The sequence below is a fragment of the Chionomys nivalis genome, chromosome 23 (genome assembly GCF_950005125.1).
Source record: "Chionomys nivalis chromosome 23, mChiNiv1.1, whole genome shotgun sequence".
In the NCBI taxonomy this organism is placed as follows: domain Eukaryota; kingdom Metazoa; phylum Chordata; class Mammalia; order Rodentia; family Cricetidae; genus Chionomys; species Chionomys nivalis.
In genome coordinates this window covers 15,901,536-15,915,588 of record NC_080108.1, presented here as the reverse complement: position 1 = coordinate 15,915,588, position 14,053 = coordinate 15,901,536, and the positions used below count along the sequence as shown (strand labels likewise).

The window sequence follows — 14,053 nt, the reverse complement described above, 5'->3', positions numbered from 1 at the left end:
TACATCAAAGTTTCTCTAACATCAGTGAGCATCAAGTCACCTGGGATATTTCTGAAGACAGCACATTCACAGAGTCTCAGGGTCCAGACACAGCGGCCTAGGAACCCGTATTTGAAGCATTCTTCCACTATCACTGGTGACTGAGGACACGGGATGAGATGCCCGTATCAGTTCCATGATCCTCAGTGATACCCCATAAAAGAGCAGGGTGCTCTGGATGAGAGGTGGGTCAGTGTCCTGAACCAATCAGGAAGCATAGCTGCCATTGAGGACTGTGATGTCCTCGTGGGATGCAGACCTGTTTTTGTTACTGCTGTTGCTTGTTTGTTTGTTTGATGTTGTTTGATTTTTTAAGTCTCAATATAAGAAACTTGGAAGGAAAAAAGAGCAAATGACATTTTAAAAATATATATTCGCAACGATGCTACCTAAAGGTAAGTATTGTTTACACTCTGAGCTATAATCCCAGACACTTCCTGTATTTTTCTAAGGTGTACATACAAAAATACTTCCTCTTTATTTTACGATTCTAACGACGAAACGGGATTCAAGAAACGGCTTGCAGTCTTTCCTAATAGGAAGATGCACTGTAAACATTTTCACATGTCAATAAATATTACTCAACAGTATCATTCCTGGCAAGCAACTGCAAAAATAGAAGGCGGAGGATCTCGACACGCTGAAATGAAATTGTCTCACAGACAGATTGTTAGCAAAGATAACGTGACACCGAGCAACGTGAATGCAAGCTTGAATTTGTGTAAAGCAGTGGGGAATCACTTGTGTCTGCACTGATCACCTCTAAAAACAATCCTCACGATAATGAAGACCTCCACGGCAAGAAGTTAGGAAGAAACCTGAGCTGCTCTCTGCTACACTTTCTTCTACACTAAGGAAGAATTTCTTGCTACATACATGTGTAGGATTTCAAAAAAAGAACCAAAAAAAAAAAAAAACACTTTAAAAATTGATGTCTCAAGCATGGGAGACTTCTCCCTAAATAATTGGTCAAGAAGGCCCAGAGGCCCCTAAATAAAAAGCAGTTGGCTTTCTATCACAACTAGATGATAGGACTCTATTGCTGGAGACATCACACACTTCAGTCGCAAGATACACCTTTCCCCCTACTGGTTTGTGCCCGTAGTGCCAGAAGGCATCGTGAAGGGTGCCAGGGAAGAAATGATATCAATGGTTGTACCCAGCACTTGACTGCTTGCTATAACACTAATCTTCAAGGCATAAAGTTATTTGTGTAACAGTGGCATAGCCGTTATGGGAGCAGCCATTTTCTGAGTAGATCCAAGAACTCATTTACAGAATTTATGCTTGGTACTGGAAAATGTCCTTAAAGTTCATGGCCTTTTTTTAAGAATCATGGGAGAACCTATTATTGTGTTCTAACGCCCATGGCATCAAACTTTCTTCTTAATATTTATAATTTTACCCATATATTTATGTTGTTCTCTGCCTTGGACAGAGAAGCGTTTTTTTCTGTGGGCAGTGACTAATACAGGAATTCCTAACTGATAGAACTGCTCAGAGTAAGTGACTGCAGTGCTCAGCCCTAAATGGGACTCTATTCTCATACCCTAGGCTCAGGGATATCACAAGGAGATAGAGTGGGAAGACTTCAGGAGCCAGAAGACAGATAGGGACACGATGAGACGCTGTCTTCTGAACATGACATAGCTGTTGCACTCATGACCTCACGGCAGCTGTGTGTGCCTGTGCAAGACCAGCACAAGATCACAACAGTCAAAACTCCACCATGGAGAAGGGCGGGACTCCAGCTTTAGCTGAAGCGTTATTGGCAGCAGATGGCCACTGGAGGAAGGAGCGCTCCTTCTCTTCAGCATGGCCATTGGCGGTTTGCCCATGCTCCAGGTGATGACCTCACATCCATGTGCATAGAAGTAGCCCTAATATGATTCAGTGAATTATTCTTTGTTTTTGTTTTTGTTTTGTTTTTTGGGACAGGGTTTCTCTGTAGCTTTGGAGCCTGTCCTGGAACTAGCTTTTGTAGACCAGGCTGGCCGTGTCTCTGTTTCCTGAGTGCTGGAATTAAAGGTATGCACCGCCACCACCCAGCTCAGTGAATTGTTCTTAAAGTAAAAAAGTTGCCATGAAGTAGAGAGGAATATTTGTTGTGCAAGTTTTGTGGTAGGGTCTGAGGGAGTGATGAGGATAACGAATATCAAAAAAAAAAAATTGTATAACCATGTAAAGTTCCCAAAGAATAAATTTAAAGCAGTATATAAAAACATCTCATGTCTGCAGGCTGGGAGAGGCTTCAGTGTGTTGTGTTCTCTATTTAAACAAGGGGACTGAGTCTCTCTCTCTCTCTCTCTCTCTCTCTCCCTCCCTCCCTCCCTCCCTCCCTCTCTCTCTATCTCCCTCCCTTCTTTCTCTCTCTCTCTCTCTCTCTCTCTCTCTCTCTCTCTCTCTCTCACACACACACACACACACACATACACACACCAGGCACAGCTGCATATATGTGCCTGTAACCCCAACTTTGGGAAGCAGGGCCACGAGGATCTCTGAGACCTAGCCAAACTGACATACTACTAATGACATACTACAGGCTCAGTGAGAGACCTGTCTCAAAAATAATTAATTAGTTAATCAATTAGTGAAAGGCAAGTCATAGAGGAAGATACCACCAACTCTTGATTTCTGGCACACACACATACATGACTACATTGTATTATTTATGTAAACAGTAATAGACTATGGCATTTGTTTCTCATTAGCTATCTAAGGAACTGTTAGCAAGGTTGCGCCATTATTCACAGTGCGGTAAACCTCTGTGCACGTGAACATGGTCACCTGTTTGTGAACATCACCTTGGGTGAAGTTCTCAGAAGTCCAACCCCAGCACTTGGCTTTCATGATATTTTTCAATAAAACTTGCCAAGTCCCCTTCAAGAAACATTCCCAGTCACACACTCAGCAACAGCGAGCTAAGCGTCCCTTGAACGGCCCCTGCTTTCTGGCAGCCAGGTACACATCCCAGCGAGGCAAACATTCCCTCCTGCATAGCAAACATGGATGCAAGACGGGTACTGTTGGAGCCGTTTCCACACATCCTGGCTAATCATAGCGTTCAAACCCTTCCCACATCCCTTAGAGGCCAGGTCAATGCCAGGGCACCCCTCCCTACAACCCTCCAGGAATCCAAAGCTACCTCGCTGAACTAGATTTATTTGGAAAGATTCACTTTAAAAAGGCAGTTTCTGGAACCTCCCAGGAACCCTCCTCGGGGCTGCATGTCAAGACCGGCTGGCAGGTAGACAGACTTAGACATTCTCTCCCTGCCTGGGAACAGGTTTGCACAGCCAGCCACAATGCACAGAGGCCCCTTTGAACTCGAGATGCCTGTCAGGTAGAGAGGTTTGGCAGGCGGGATTGATAAGGAAACAATTCCATTCTTTGGCCAGCTTTGCAACTCTTATTCCACAGTACATTAGAGGGCAGGCAGGCTTCCAGTGCAAATACCTTCCACCGGAGCGAGAGAACCGAGAGCAGTGAGATCCCTGCTATTACCAAGGGCAGCATCTCTGAAGCTGGCAGGATGCCTGGGAAGTCCACCATAGGGCCTCCTCTGCCTGTAAAGCCCTGCCTTGATCCTCTCCAGGCCATGCTTCAGTTCCCAGTAGCCTCCTGTTATGGTTTGAGGGTTAAATGTCCCCCTACAGGTTCTTGTGTTTGGACACCTGGTCCCCAGATGGTGAGGCTGCTTTGAAAGGCTGGGTCACTGGGGGAGGAAAAGGTCTTAGAGCTTGGTACCTCTCTCTCTCTCTCTCTCTCTCTCTCTCTCTCTCTCTCTCTCTCTCCCCCATATGTATATATGTCTCTCTGTCTCATCTCTCTCTAAGTCTCTTTATGCCTGACTTATCTAAGTCTCCCTCTCTTTCTCTCTCTGTCTCTCATATCTCTCTGTCTCTGTGTCTCACCTCTCTGTGTCCCTCCTTCCCGAGTCTATCAACATGAACAGCTTCCACTCTGCCTTCCCTGCCCTAACACACTGCCCCTTCAACCTGGGAACTAAAGCAAACCCTCCCTCCCTTAAGCTGCTTTCCTGGGAGATTCTGCCACAGTGGTGAGGAAAAATAACTAACACGCCCCAACATTGCCTTCACGATCCGTTGCAGTAGAGAGAACAGACAGAACAGAAAAATTCCCAGAAGAGCAGTGAATGGCCAGCAGCACCAGGGACTCTGTGGTGGGAATGCCAAACTGGCACCTGCCCGCTGGCCTCCTTAAGGTTCTGCTCCCAGCTCCCTCCTCAGGGGAGAATGTTAGTGTTGACTGACTGACCTCACAGTGGTCACAAAGGTCAACAGATATGTTCTTACAGGAGCGGAGGAGGGAGTTTTGAGTCTAGAAAGCCACTGTAGGCATTGCTTTAGACAATGACTGAAGTATATTTACTTCAAGAAAGTGGAGGCTGTAGAAGTGACTTTTTTATACTCCCACACTCAGTAAAGCTTTGAGGCAGTTTCGCTTTTTAAAAAATGACACACAGGAAGAAAAATGTAAAGCAGAGAGAGGGACCTTAATTCCCAGGTCCCAGGCCTGGTGCATTCATTCACCACTGTTTCAGGCCCTGTGACTATGTATGGTCCACAGAGGAGTCTTCTGGAAGCTTACAGAAGCCTGATTCTCATCCCGTCCCCACACCTGTTAAGCCAGAACCTGCTTCATAACGAGATACACAGAATTCCCTAAGATCCGTACCCACATTAATGGTTGATAGGAACTGGCCATGTTATCATCCAATGTCTCCGTACAGGTAGAGGATGCTGACTCTCAAGCCCTGGCAAACACCAGGATCTCATAAGGAAAAGGCTGTTCCCTTGCTTTCCTCTGCATGGATGGGCTTCTTGTGGGATGGGTTCCAAGCATCAGCACATTTAAAAGCTCCAAGATGGTCAGACCAGCTGGTGTGCGGGCCACCTAGCTGACCTGGAGAACTACTGACAGATGCAGATGTGTCCTGATTTAAACTATTGCTCCTCATCCTGATCTGTACCAGATGATAAAATTACCAATTGTATTTAAAACGGAAGGCTCGTGTCTGATTTAAATAACCTGGGGATTGACTTAGGTTCTAGTATTTACCCGGTTTCACCAACGTTGTACAAATGTGTTGCAAAGCCCGAGAACTACTGAGTGAGGGTGGGTTCGCTTAAACCCTTGCCCTGAAACTTATCAGGTATCCAGTTGAGCATAAGAGTCTCTCTGAGCAGCTTGCTAGTCTTTGAGATGGAACTCATAGTCAACTATAGAGAGCTATTATTATAAGATATATTTGGCTGGGGAGACTACTCAGAGCTCTAGCTATGCAAGAAGGAAAACCTGTGTTGGCTCATCAGACCCACGTGAAAAGGCTGAGCAAGGTGGTGTGTGCTTATCATCCGGAAGGCTGAGACAAGCAAATCTCTGGGGCTTTCTGGTCACCCAGCCTAGCCTAATTGAAAGAGTCTGTCTCACAAAGTTAAGAGAACAGGCCATGGAGAACATCTGAGGTTAACCTCTGGGCTCCACATGCACACAAGTCCACATGCACACACATAATCACAAATTTAAAGATACATTTGGCATCCACCACACAGTAGGTCATTAATAAATGCTCAATGCCCCCCCATATCCTACTTAATTAGAAGTGAAGATTCAGCTGATGGTCCTACTTCTGCCTTTATAAAGAAGCATGGAAATATAATTTCCTTCATAATGATTCAGGAAAGAATAAAGAAGTCTGGACCCGAGCCGTGCAGGCATTTGTATTTAGAGGCGCATCGTTGGCCTCACACGTGGTCTCCACACTCAAAAAGCCCTGCACTTGGGCTTAATATTCTGCTACAGCTGCTTAGAATTTTAATACTTTTTGAACATTTCCCATTGTGCCCCACAAATTAGGTAATTGGTGCTTTGGGGGGAGGAAGCCAGTGAATGAATCCCTCTCTGGTTTGTGGGCACACCATTTATCTGCAGAACAGAATAAAGTGGTAGGCACAATGGAAACTCGATTGGTCTCTCTAAGCATGCTGGGTAGTGAAGGATGGAAAGGGTGTCATTAAGCCTTCTGAGAGCAAGAGGCTCTGGGACATATTAACTTGGGCCCTCACTTATGTCCTTTGGAAGATCTGGGCCTGGAACAGGTGGCAGACACACCTGGATGGTGGAGGTAGAGCTCGATGAAGGAGATCCCTCCTCTTTGCACTGCTCCGCCTCCCCATCTTGATGAAGGAGATCCCTCCTCTTTGCACTGCTCCGCCTCCCCATCTTGATGAAGGAGATCCCTCCTCTTTGCACTGCTCCGCCTCCTCATCTTGCTCATCACCATGATGGGTGTGCAGCATGAGGGCTGGGGACCAGAAGGAGCTTGAGGGAGCATTTGGTTCTGTGGTAGGTTTAATTAGCATGTCGGTTTGTTGTTGTTGTCGTTGTTGTTGTTGTTGTTTTCTTAATTCCCTAATCCCAAATTGTGCTTTCCAACCGGCCCTGGTTTTGCTCTATGTATTTTGCTGCCTGCGGCATCTTTGGACATCCTGATGCTGAGATCACAGGAGACCGGGCTGTAGAAACACAGACTTGGACAATGCAGCCACATGACAGTTTTTCATTAGCCAAAGCCAAACACTTCCTCTGGGCAAACTAAATTCCCAAGGTCCACGAGAGTAGATGCACACAGAGAAAGAATGTGTGATGGGAACAGAGGTGGGGCTCTCCTGGAGCAGTTTCTGTCACTTGACTGTACAGGGCTAAAGGCCATTTTGGGTAAAGAACATCATAAGAAATCAAGATTGGCAGCCCCCAACCTTTTTGGCTTTCCATTTTGGTACCATGGCCCGATACATTAGTAGGATGGACTAGTATGATAAGTATTATCACTCATGAATTTGATGGCTAACAAAATACAAAATTTTGTGGATATTTTAAAAGTAAAAATTAACATGAGGTTGCTTTCATTCCTAGTTCTAAAAACCCCACTTGTTAACACATCATCTGATGTATTTTTCTTGGGTGTAAAATTATTGTGAGCCCAAGACTTCTGGGAGAGCCAGGTTACACCCACAGACTGAAGACATGTGACCATCATCTGCTACAAGGCTGGCTGGAGACAAAAAGTTGAGAACTTCTAAACTAAGCTATCAAAAAGCATGTTAACCCTATGGGAGCCAGTGATGATGCCACGGATTAGTAAGCACTGCACTGTGATGCCAACATTAAATGAATCTGAGAGGCAATTGCTTCTGAGTATAGAGCCAAGCATACTGGCTATCCTTGGCACAGCTGAACAGGATACAGTGGCCTGCCAAGAGCAGAGCAGCCAGCAGGTATCCCCAGAGGAAAACATTTTGTATCACACACTCCACATCCAGGGATTTCTCTTCATGCACAAAAGGCAGTACCAGAGAACACTTGGCTCCCAAGTCTCAGAGAGTTAGACAAGGGAGGAGGGCAGCAGCTAGGCCTCAGTACCACCAGGGATGATGAGGAAGGGACCTCTGGGATGATTCACTGCACACCTGAAAAGTCCCCACAAAGGTCATGTCAGCAAAGGCATGCCAGGAAATAGCACATGCCACCATCCCAATTGTCTTGAAGATTCCGAACATCACTTTCTTTCTAGATCTTAGTCCTCAAGCAGAGTAAAGTTTTTGTCTGCAACCTTCTCAGTGATGTCCAGGCAGGAGAAGGGAAGGGACTTGCTACAGACCTAACCTGTTTAACTAAGGCAGGTCCACGTGCCAAGAGTCATTTAGAGAGTCTCCAAAAGTATCAGAAAACAAGAAAAGAGAATGCAGGTACTCCTTGGGACAATGTAGGGGCCGTAAGAAGACAACTAAAGCAGGAAGAAAAACAGGCACTCTCAAACTCATGTCCAAAGAGTCCCTAATGAAAGGAGGCCCAGGCCCAGAACCTTAAGTACAAGATTCTTGCAGGGGCCAAGATCACCTTCCTCCAGTGCATATGTCAATTTGGAAGAGGATACAGGCCAAGAAGAAAAAAGAACACATTAGAAAGGACTGGGCATGTCACATCACAGCAAGTCAGGAAAGCCAACTCTTTCTTTGATTTCTGCTATGTGCAGCTCTTGGTTTCTGATCCCCTGTTAAACAGACTTCACAACAGTTTATATCTTGTGGCAAAGGAAGCAACTGTGAATCCAGGCCATCAGTGACATGTCCACTCAGGGTTCAGGCCCCCTCTAAAAGCTGTCAGTGTTCCCTGTGTATGGTAAGTCCCCACACTCTCTCCTTACTTCTCATTCCCCTGTTCTGTGTGGACGACGGTAGACACATGGCCATGGTATCCCAAGAGGAACAACGCCAAGAGCACATCAAGCTTAATATTCTAAGACTGCCCCTGCCTGATCCCCACTTCCATCCACCTGGAGAAAACTCTTCTCAGTCCAATACCTCAAGGCCAGGAGAAAAATCAGAAATGACTCCTCCCGAGTCTAATTCCTCCTTGACTGAGTGGTTAAATCGGAGGAATGGCAGCAACACTCTGTATAACAGCAGCTCCCAAGACTTCTGGCAGTGGTGAGTCCTTCCAAATCAAGACTCTGGCATGATCCTGCCATCCGCTCAGAAGATAGCTACCATCTGCTTATGGGGGAAATGTTAATACTTCCCAATCATAATCAAATAGGCAACCACTTTACTATAAGTACCTATTAACCAACCCTAATTGACAATCGAACAGCCCTGTACAGCTCTCGTTCACCCATGGACCCATCAGGGGCCCAAGCACACATCTCACTGCTAGGATGAAAAGCAAGCTGGCTGATGAAGCACTTACACGAAATCCAAGCTGCGTTTCTTGACTCCCCTCTGCCCTCCCTCCTAGCTTCCTTCAGTCCATAAGCTTCAATGTGTCCAGAAGGAAATGAAGGGACGGCTTCCAATCTGGGGAGCAAAAATGAGACTCTTTCCATTCCTACCTGTCCCCCAAGCCAGGTATGTCCCAAGTTGACCAGAGTTACCAGCAGGTGGTTCTGAAAGCCATATTCAAGGGAAATGGCAGTCAGTGACAACTAGCTGAGGCACCAAAAGAAGCAGGCTGATCTGCTCACCATCTGGTTGCATTCCCCAGATCGCCTTGGTTCTTTGCATTCACCTGGTCCATGAGGAAGTAGAACCAGGTACTCTAGGCAGCTCTGGGCTCTGGGCTCTTACTGCATGACTCCCGTCTCTGTTTCCCCATCTGCACAATGGGAGCATCACCCTAACAAGCCCAAAATCGGCTTCCGGTTCTGTGAAACCATTCAGCAGCTCTTTCTGAGGGAATATCAGGAAGCCAAGAAGTATGGAGTTGACACCCCTAGTCATCTCTGATCTTCAAGTGGTCATGAAGCAAAGGCGCCAAAGACCACACAGTTCCTCCTCTTCAAAATGATGTCACCCCATGTGAAAATTCAAGGGGTGTTTTATAATTTCTCAGAGATGTTAGTACCTCATCTGGCTTTTGTTCTAAGGAGGATGTGGCCTGCAGATGCCAGGTGTACTGAGAATGCTCACTTGGGGCAGCTGACACAAAGGAGTCAGGTCATTTGCCTTGCCTTGAGAGGTGGGGAGGCTGTAGGTAGGGTCTTCTCAGCCCAGCTTGCTCTCGCCCAACAACCAGAACAAGTCAGTCCCTTTCCTGCGCTGTAGTTTCTTCAGATGTGGGAACCCAGGCCAGATTGTAGTCCCAGTCTTCTAAGATCTAATTTTAAATTATTTCGTGACCATGAGCTTGCCATAAATTCTGAACTCTCTCTCTCAGGCCAGCAAGGACCTACCTAGCAGAACATAATTACTGTTAAAACTCCAAAATAATTTTGGACATTTCTGTGTTTCCAATAAACAGCCCCAGGCATGAGCCTCACAGTACTCAACCCTCACCCAGCCAGGCCACCCCGGGATTTGGCAATCAAAGAGTGAAGGCCTTGCACAGCGGGGAGAAAGTTCCTGCAGGGCCATGCTCCAGCAGGAGGTCTGTCTGATTGGTCCCATCCCAGGCCATACAGATACTTCACAGATCAGCCCTGCCAGACTGAGGCACTATGCTTCATCAGTAGCAGAGAGAAACCCCTGCCGTATGCTCGGCATCATTTAAAAACCTTTAAGATTCCAAAAGAAGATGAGCTCACATTCCCAGGCCAAGACTTTGATGGATTGGTTAGTTGGAAATTGCTAAAGAGGGTCCTGAGACATGACACTTTCAGTTCCTGTCTACGAGATCTGGCTAAGATGCTCATCTTCCATAAAGTGGGTGTCCACCCAAATCCATGGGCAGTTCTGAGACACCTGGCGAGTCAGTAGGCCAAAGGCAGGTGAGCTAGAGGGAAAACATGCATTTAAACTAAAACAATAACATGCAGAGTAGTGTGCATTTTTGTGAATGTACTCAAATATACATGCAGCATGTTTAAGTGTGCATGTGGATATTTATAGAGATGTCTATATGTGCAAGTACATATATATATATATATATATATATATATATATATAATCTAGCTACCAACCTCATTTAGGGAAGAAGGCTATCAATTAAGCCATATATGGGGTATGAATTTGTTGGGGAAGGGCTGGTATTCAGAAACAGCAGAAACATAAAAAAGAAAAGATACAGAGGAAGACTAAGACAGGAGAACTGGCAGGTACACGCTGGGCCAAGGCTGATAGCTACCTGAGAGAACAGGGTCGGAGGTGGTAGTTACAGGGTTTTCATTGTATCCGCCATGTTTAATCAGCCCTAAGAATAAAACATTCAATGAGAATATAAAATAAAATGCTAATAGTTTAAATAGTAGGAACATGAGTGTTCGTCTATTCGGTCAGCTTTGGTATTCATCTGCACATCTTATTTCTCAGGAGGTAGTGGAGATCATTTCGATTGCATCTCCACAGCCATGTGCTATGGCCTGCTGCCCGCAGGGCTAGATGGTAAGAATTGTTGTGAGCATCTTCCAATCCTCCCCAACTCCAAAAGACCTCAGATTCCCAAATTAGCCCAGACTAACCCTTTGCAGATTAATAGCCTTGTTTTATCATGATTAAAACTAATATAAAGAAGGCCAGTTAGATCACAGAACTTGGAAGTCTTAGGCAGAGAAGATTATGAATTCAAAGACCATCTTGGCTACATAACAAATTAAAGTCCAGCCTGGGCTACACAACAAATATAGAGTCCAGCCTGGGCTACACAACAAATATAGAGTCCAGCCTGGGCTACACAACAAGCCCTTCAAAAAGGAAGCAAATGAAATGTATAAGATGGATGCTGTTCATTTCTAAGTTCAAGTATCCGTCCAACGCAGCGCGAAGCTTCCGGCATGCTGGGCTGAGTGATGGATGGGTTCTGCTGTAAGCTGCTCCCAGCCTGGGAGAACGGACAGCTGATATGTGAGGGAAAAAACATGAGAACGCACTGTGGGCAGTGTGTAATAAGGACATTTTTACTACTGCACACTGTCTGAAACAAAGAGGTTCATGATGGAGTCTTGGGGGGCTATAATTTCACAAAAGGACATTAAAAGGGGTCTAGAAAGATGAATGCATCAAGAAAAGAAATAAGAGGGAAATAAAGACATGGAAACCCTTTTTATGCCAGTGTTAGGATACAGATCCCAATGTCCTTAAAGACAGTGTGCTATAGACTCAGACACCAGCCTGGGGCACTAATGGGCAGTGGTGGAGCATTGACTGGGTCGAGCCAAGGGAGTTAGGTCATTAGCAATACGACTTGAAGTAGATACTGGCATCTCAGTCTCCTCCTGTCTTTCTCTTGGCTTCTATGCACTATGGGGTGAGGAGGGGCCCTCCTCCATGCACAACCACAGTGACAGACGAGTGTCAGTGAACTCAAATTCCCTAAAACCATGATCCAAAAACAACCTTCCCTCCAATATTCTGATTTCCTTAAGGATTTTGCTTCAGCGATGGGATGCTAACTAATACGGCCAATTACCTATACATTACAGCACGCAGCAACCCCATAGCTAAGTAGTAGTGTTCCTAATTTAAAGAAATAGAGGCTCTGAGGAAGTAAATGAGTGTACAGAATCCAAAGAGTAAAATGTAGATTTTCACTCAGATCTGAAATTTCAGGCTGGAAAGAGAGTATATGTAAAGAGATGGGGGTTCACCTAAGGCAGAATTTGGAGCCTTCCGGTACACATGCTGCTACTTCCCTCACCCCCCAGATTTGAACACTCAGTGTGTTAACCTCAACTCAACTGGCTTTAGAATCACCTAGGAGGTTGATGCACACCTTTGAAAGTGTCAGTAATTATGTTTCAGAGAGAACTGAGGAAGAATAACCCACTTAGAATATGAGTAGTCTCATCCCAGGGATTGAAGATTTGAAAGAGGAAACTGATCTCTCCATCATGGTGAGCAGAGAGGTAAGTACCCCCAGCCACATGTTCCCGCCGCCATGAACTCTATCGTGTCCTCCAACCATGATGAACTTCAAAACATGAATATTAAAAAAAATCTTATTAGCGATCTGGTCATAGCAATTAAAATTGACAGTAACTAATATGTTCATTGACAACCAAAGATCAAAATTATTGTGGCAAATGGCATGAGTTTATTGATTCTAAAATGACATGAAACCTAAAGAAAATGGAATATGATCAAGATCAGAGAGATGCAAGATTAATTCTAATAGTCAATCTTGTGTACACCATCTCTCTCCATTTGCCCCTAGCTTCAAGTTTCTTGACTTTAGAAAAGGAGATGTTTTACTTCTACCTATGGCGACACATCCTTCTTGACATGCCAGGACTAAATAAGGCATCTCAGCCTGGAAACAGAGATCAGGGGACAGGAGATGCCGAGGACGAGGCACCGCCCTGGATGCTGCCTAATCCATCCAACATGGGACACACTGTTCCAGAAACAGGATGACAATTAATAGGAAAAATCTGCTCTCACATCACTGCCAAGCATGTTTCAGGGTCTCAGCTGCTGGTGGGAGGAACAATAACGCCCCACTCTTCCTTTTGGTCCACATCTTGATGTTTTCTTGTGGAGAATAAGGAAAAGATCACACACACACACACACACACGAAGCATCAATGCACATAGCCAAAGATCCAAGGATCACCCAAGACAGAAGGCTTTGAGATGCTCAGTAGACATTCCATCTAAACCTGTGGAGCTCTGCTTTGACAAATGGTAAGAGCTGGCAGAAAAAGTGTCTTCAATCAAAGTGCCTAAGAAAAGTCTGGACCTGTTTGAGCCATTAAAAACCTATTTCCTCCTTGGAAATTACCAGCACATATATATATATTTCTCTTGGTCAAACTATTTCAAATTATCCACAAACACTGGAGATATCGCTCAAAGGTAGAACAATTAGCTACCCTGCGTGAGGTCCCTAGGCTCAACCCTGATTCCCACAAAGCTGGGGGAGGAAAGGAGAAGAGCAGGAAGGAAGGGAAGAAGGAAGAGGAGGAGAAGAGGAAAGAAATGGGGTGTGAAGTGGGAAAGAGGGAAGGATGAAGAGAGGAAGACCCAGAAGCAAAAGGAAACTTGGCTTGCCTCCATCCATTCATCAACTTCATCAAAAGCCAAGAGTTCAGAAGCAGAAGACTCCAGAAAGATCGGTCTAGCTGGCCCCACATTTCAATCCTTTAGTCATTTCTGAGTAGTTCTATATGCTAGTACTCTTAATTTTTAAGAGAGACCCAGAATCTTGAGAATATAACCAAATGTGGCTCCTTTTACATATAGATTCTTGATCCTTCACCATGTAGTCATTCAAACATTCATTTTTGCATATGAATCTATGGACTGCTGCTCCTGTGAACATCATTCGTGTTTTCTGTTTTAATCTCTGAGCCCCCAGGTCAGGACTCCCACCACAAAAACCAGCTTCTAGTATCAAAGCCTTAGAGTTCATCCTTCTGGGTTTCATGATGTCACCAGCAAACATCAGCATGGATGTTGCTTACGTAACCTTTAACTCTCCCTCCCCACCCACCTCTGTCAACATCGGCCATGCATAACAGCCCCAGCTGGGACGACATCTTGAAAATCAGGTTTCA

General features: G+C 45.3%; 1 protein-coding gene across 7 annotated transcripts in view; it reads right to left on the bottom strand.

Moving 5' to 3' along the window:
• Nucleotides 1–14,053, bottom strand: part of Ntrk3 (neurotrophic receptor tyrosine kinase 3) — a 354,575-nt gene that overhangs the window by 218,939 nt on the left and 121,583 nt on the right. The gene's annotated exons all lie outside the window — the stretch shown is intronic.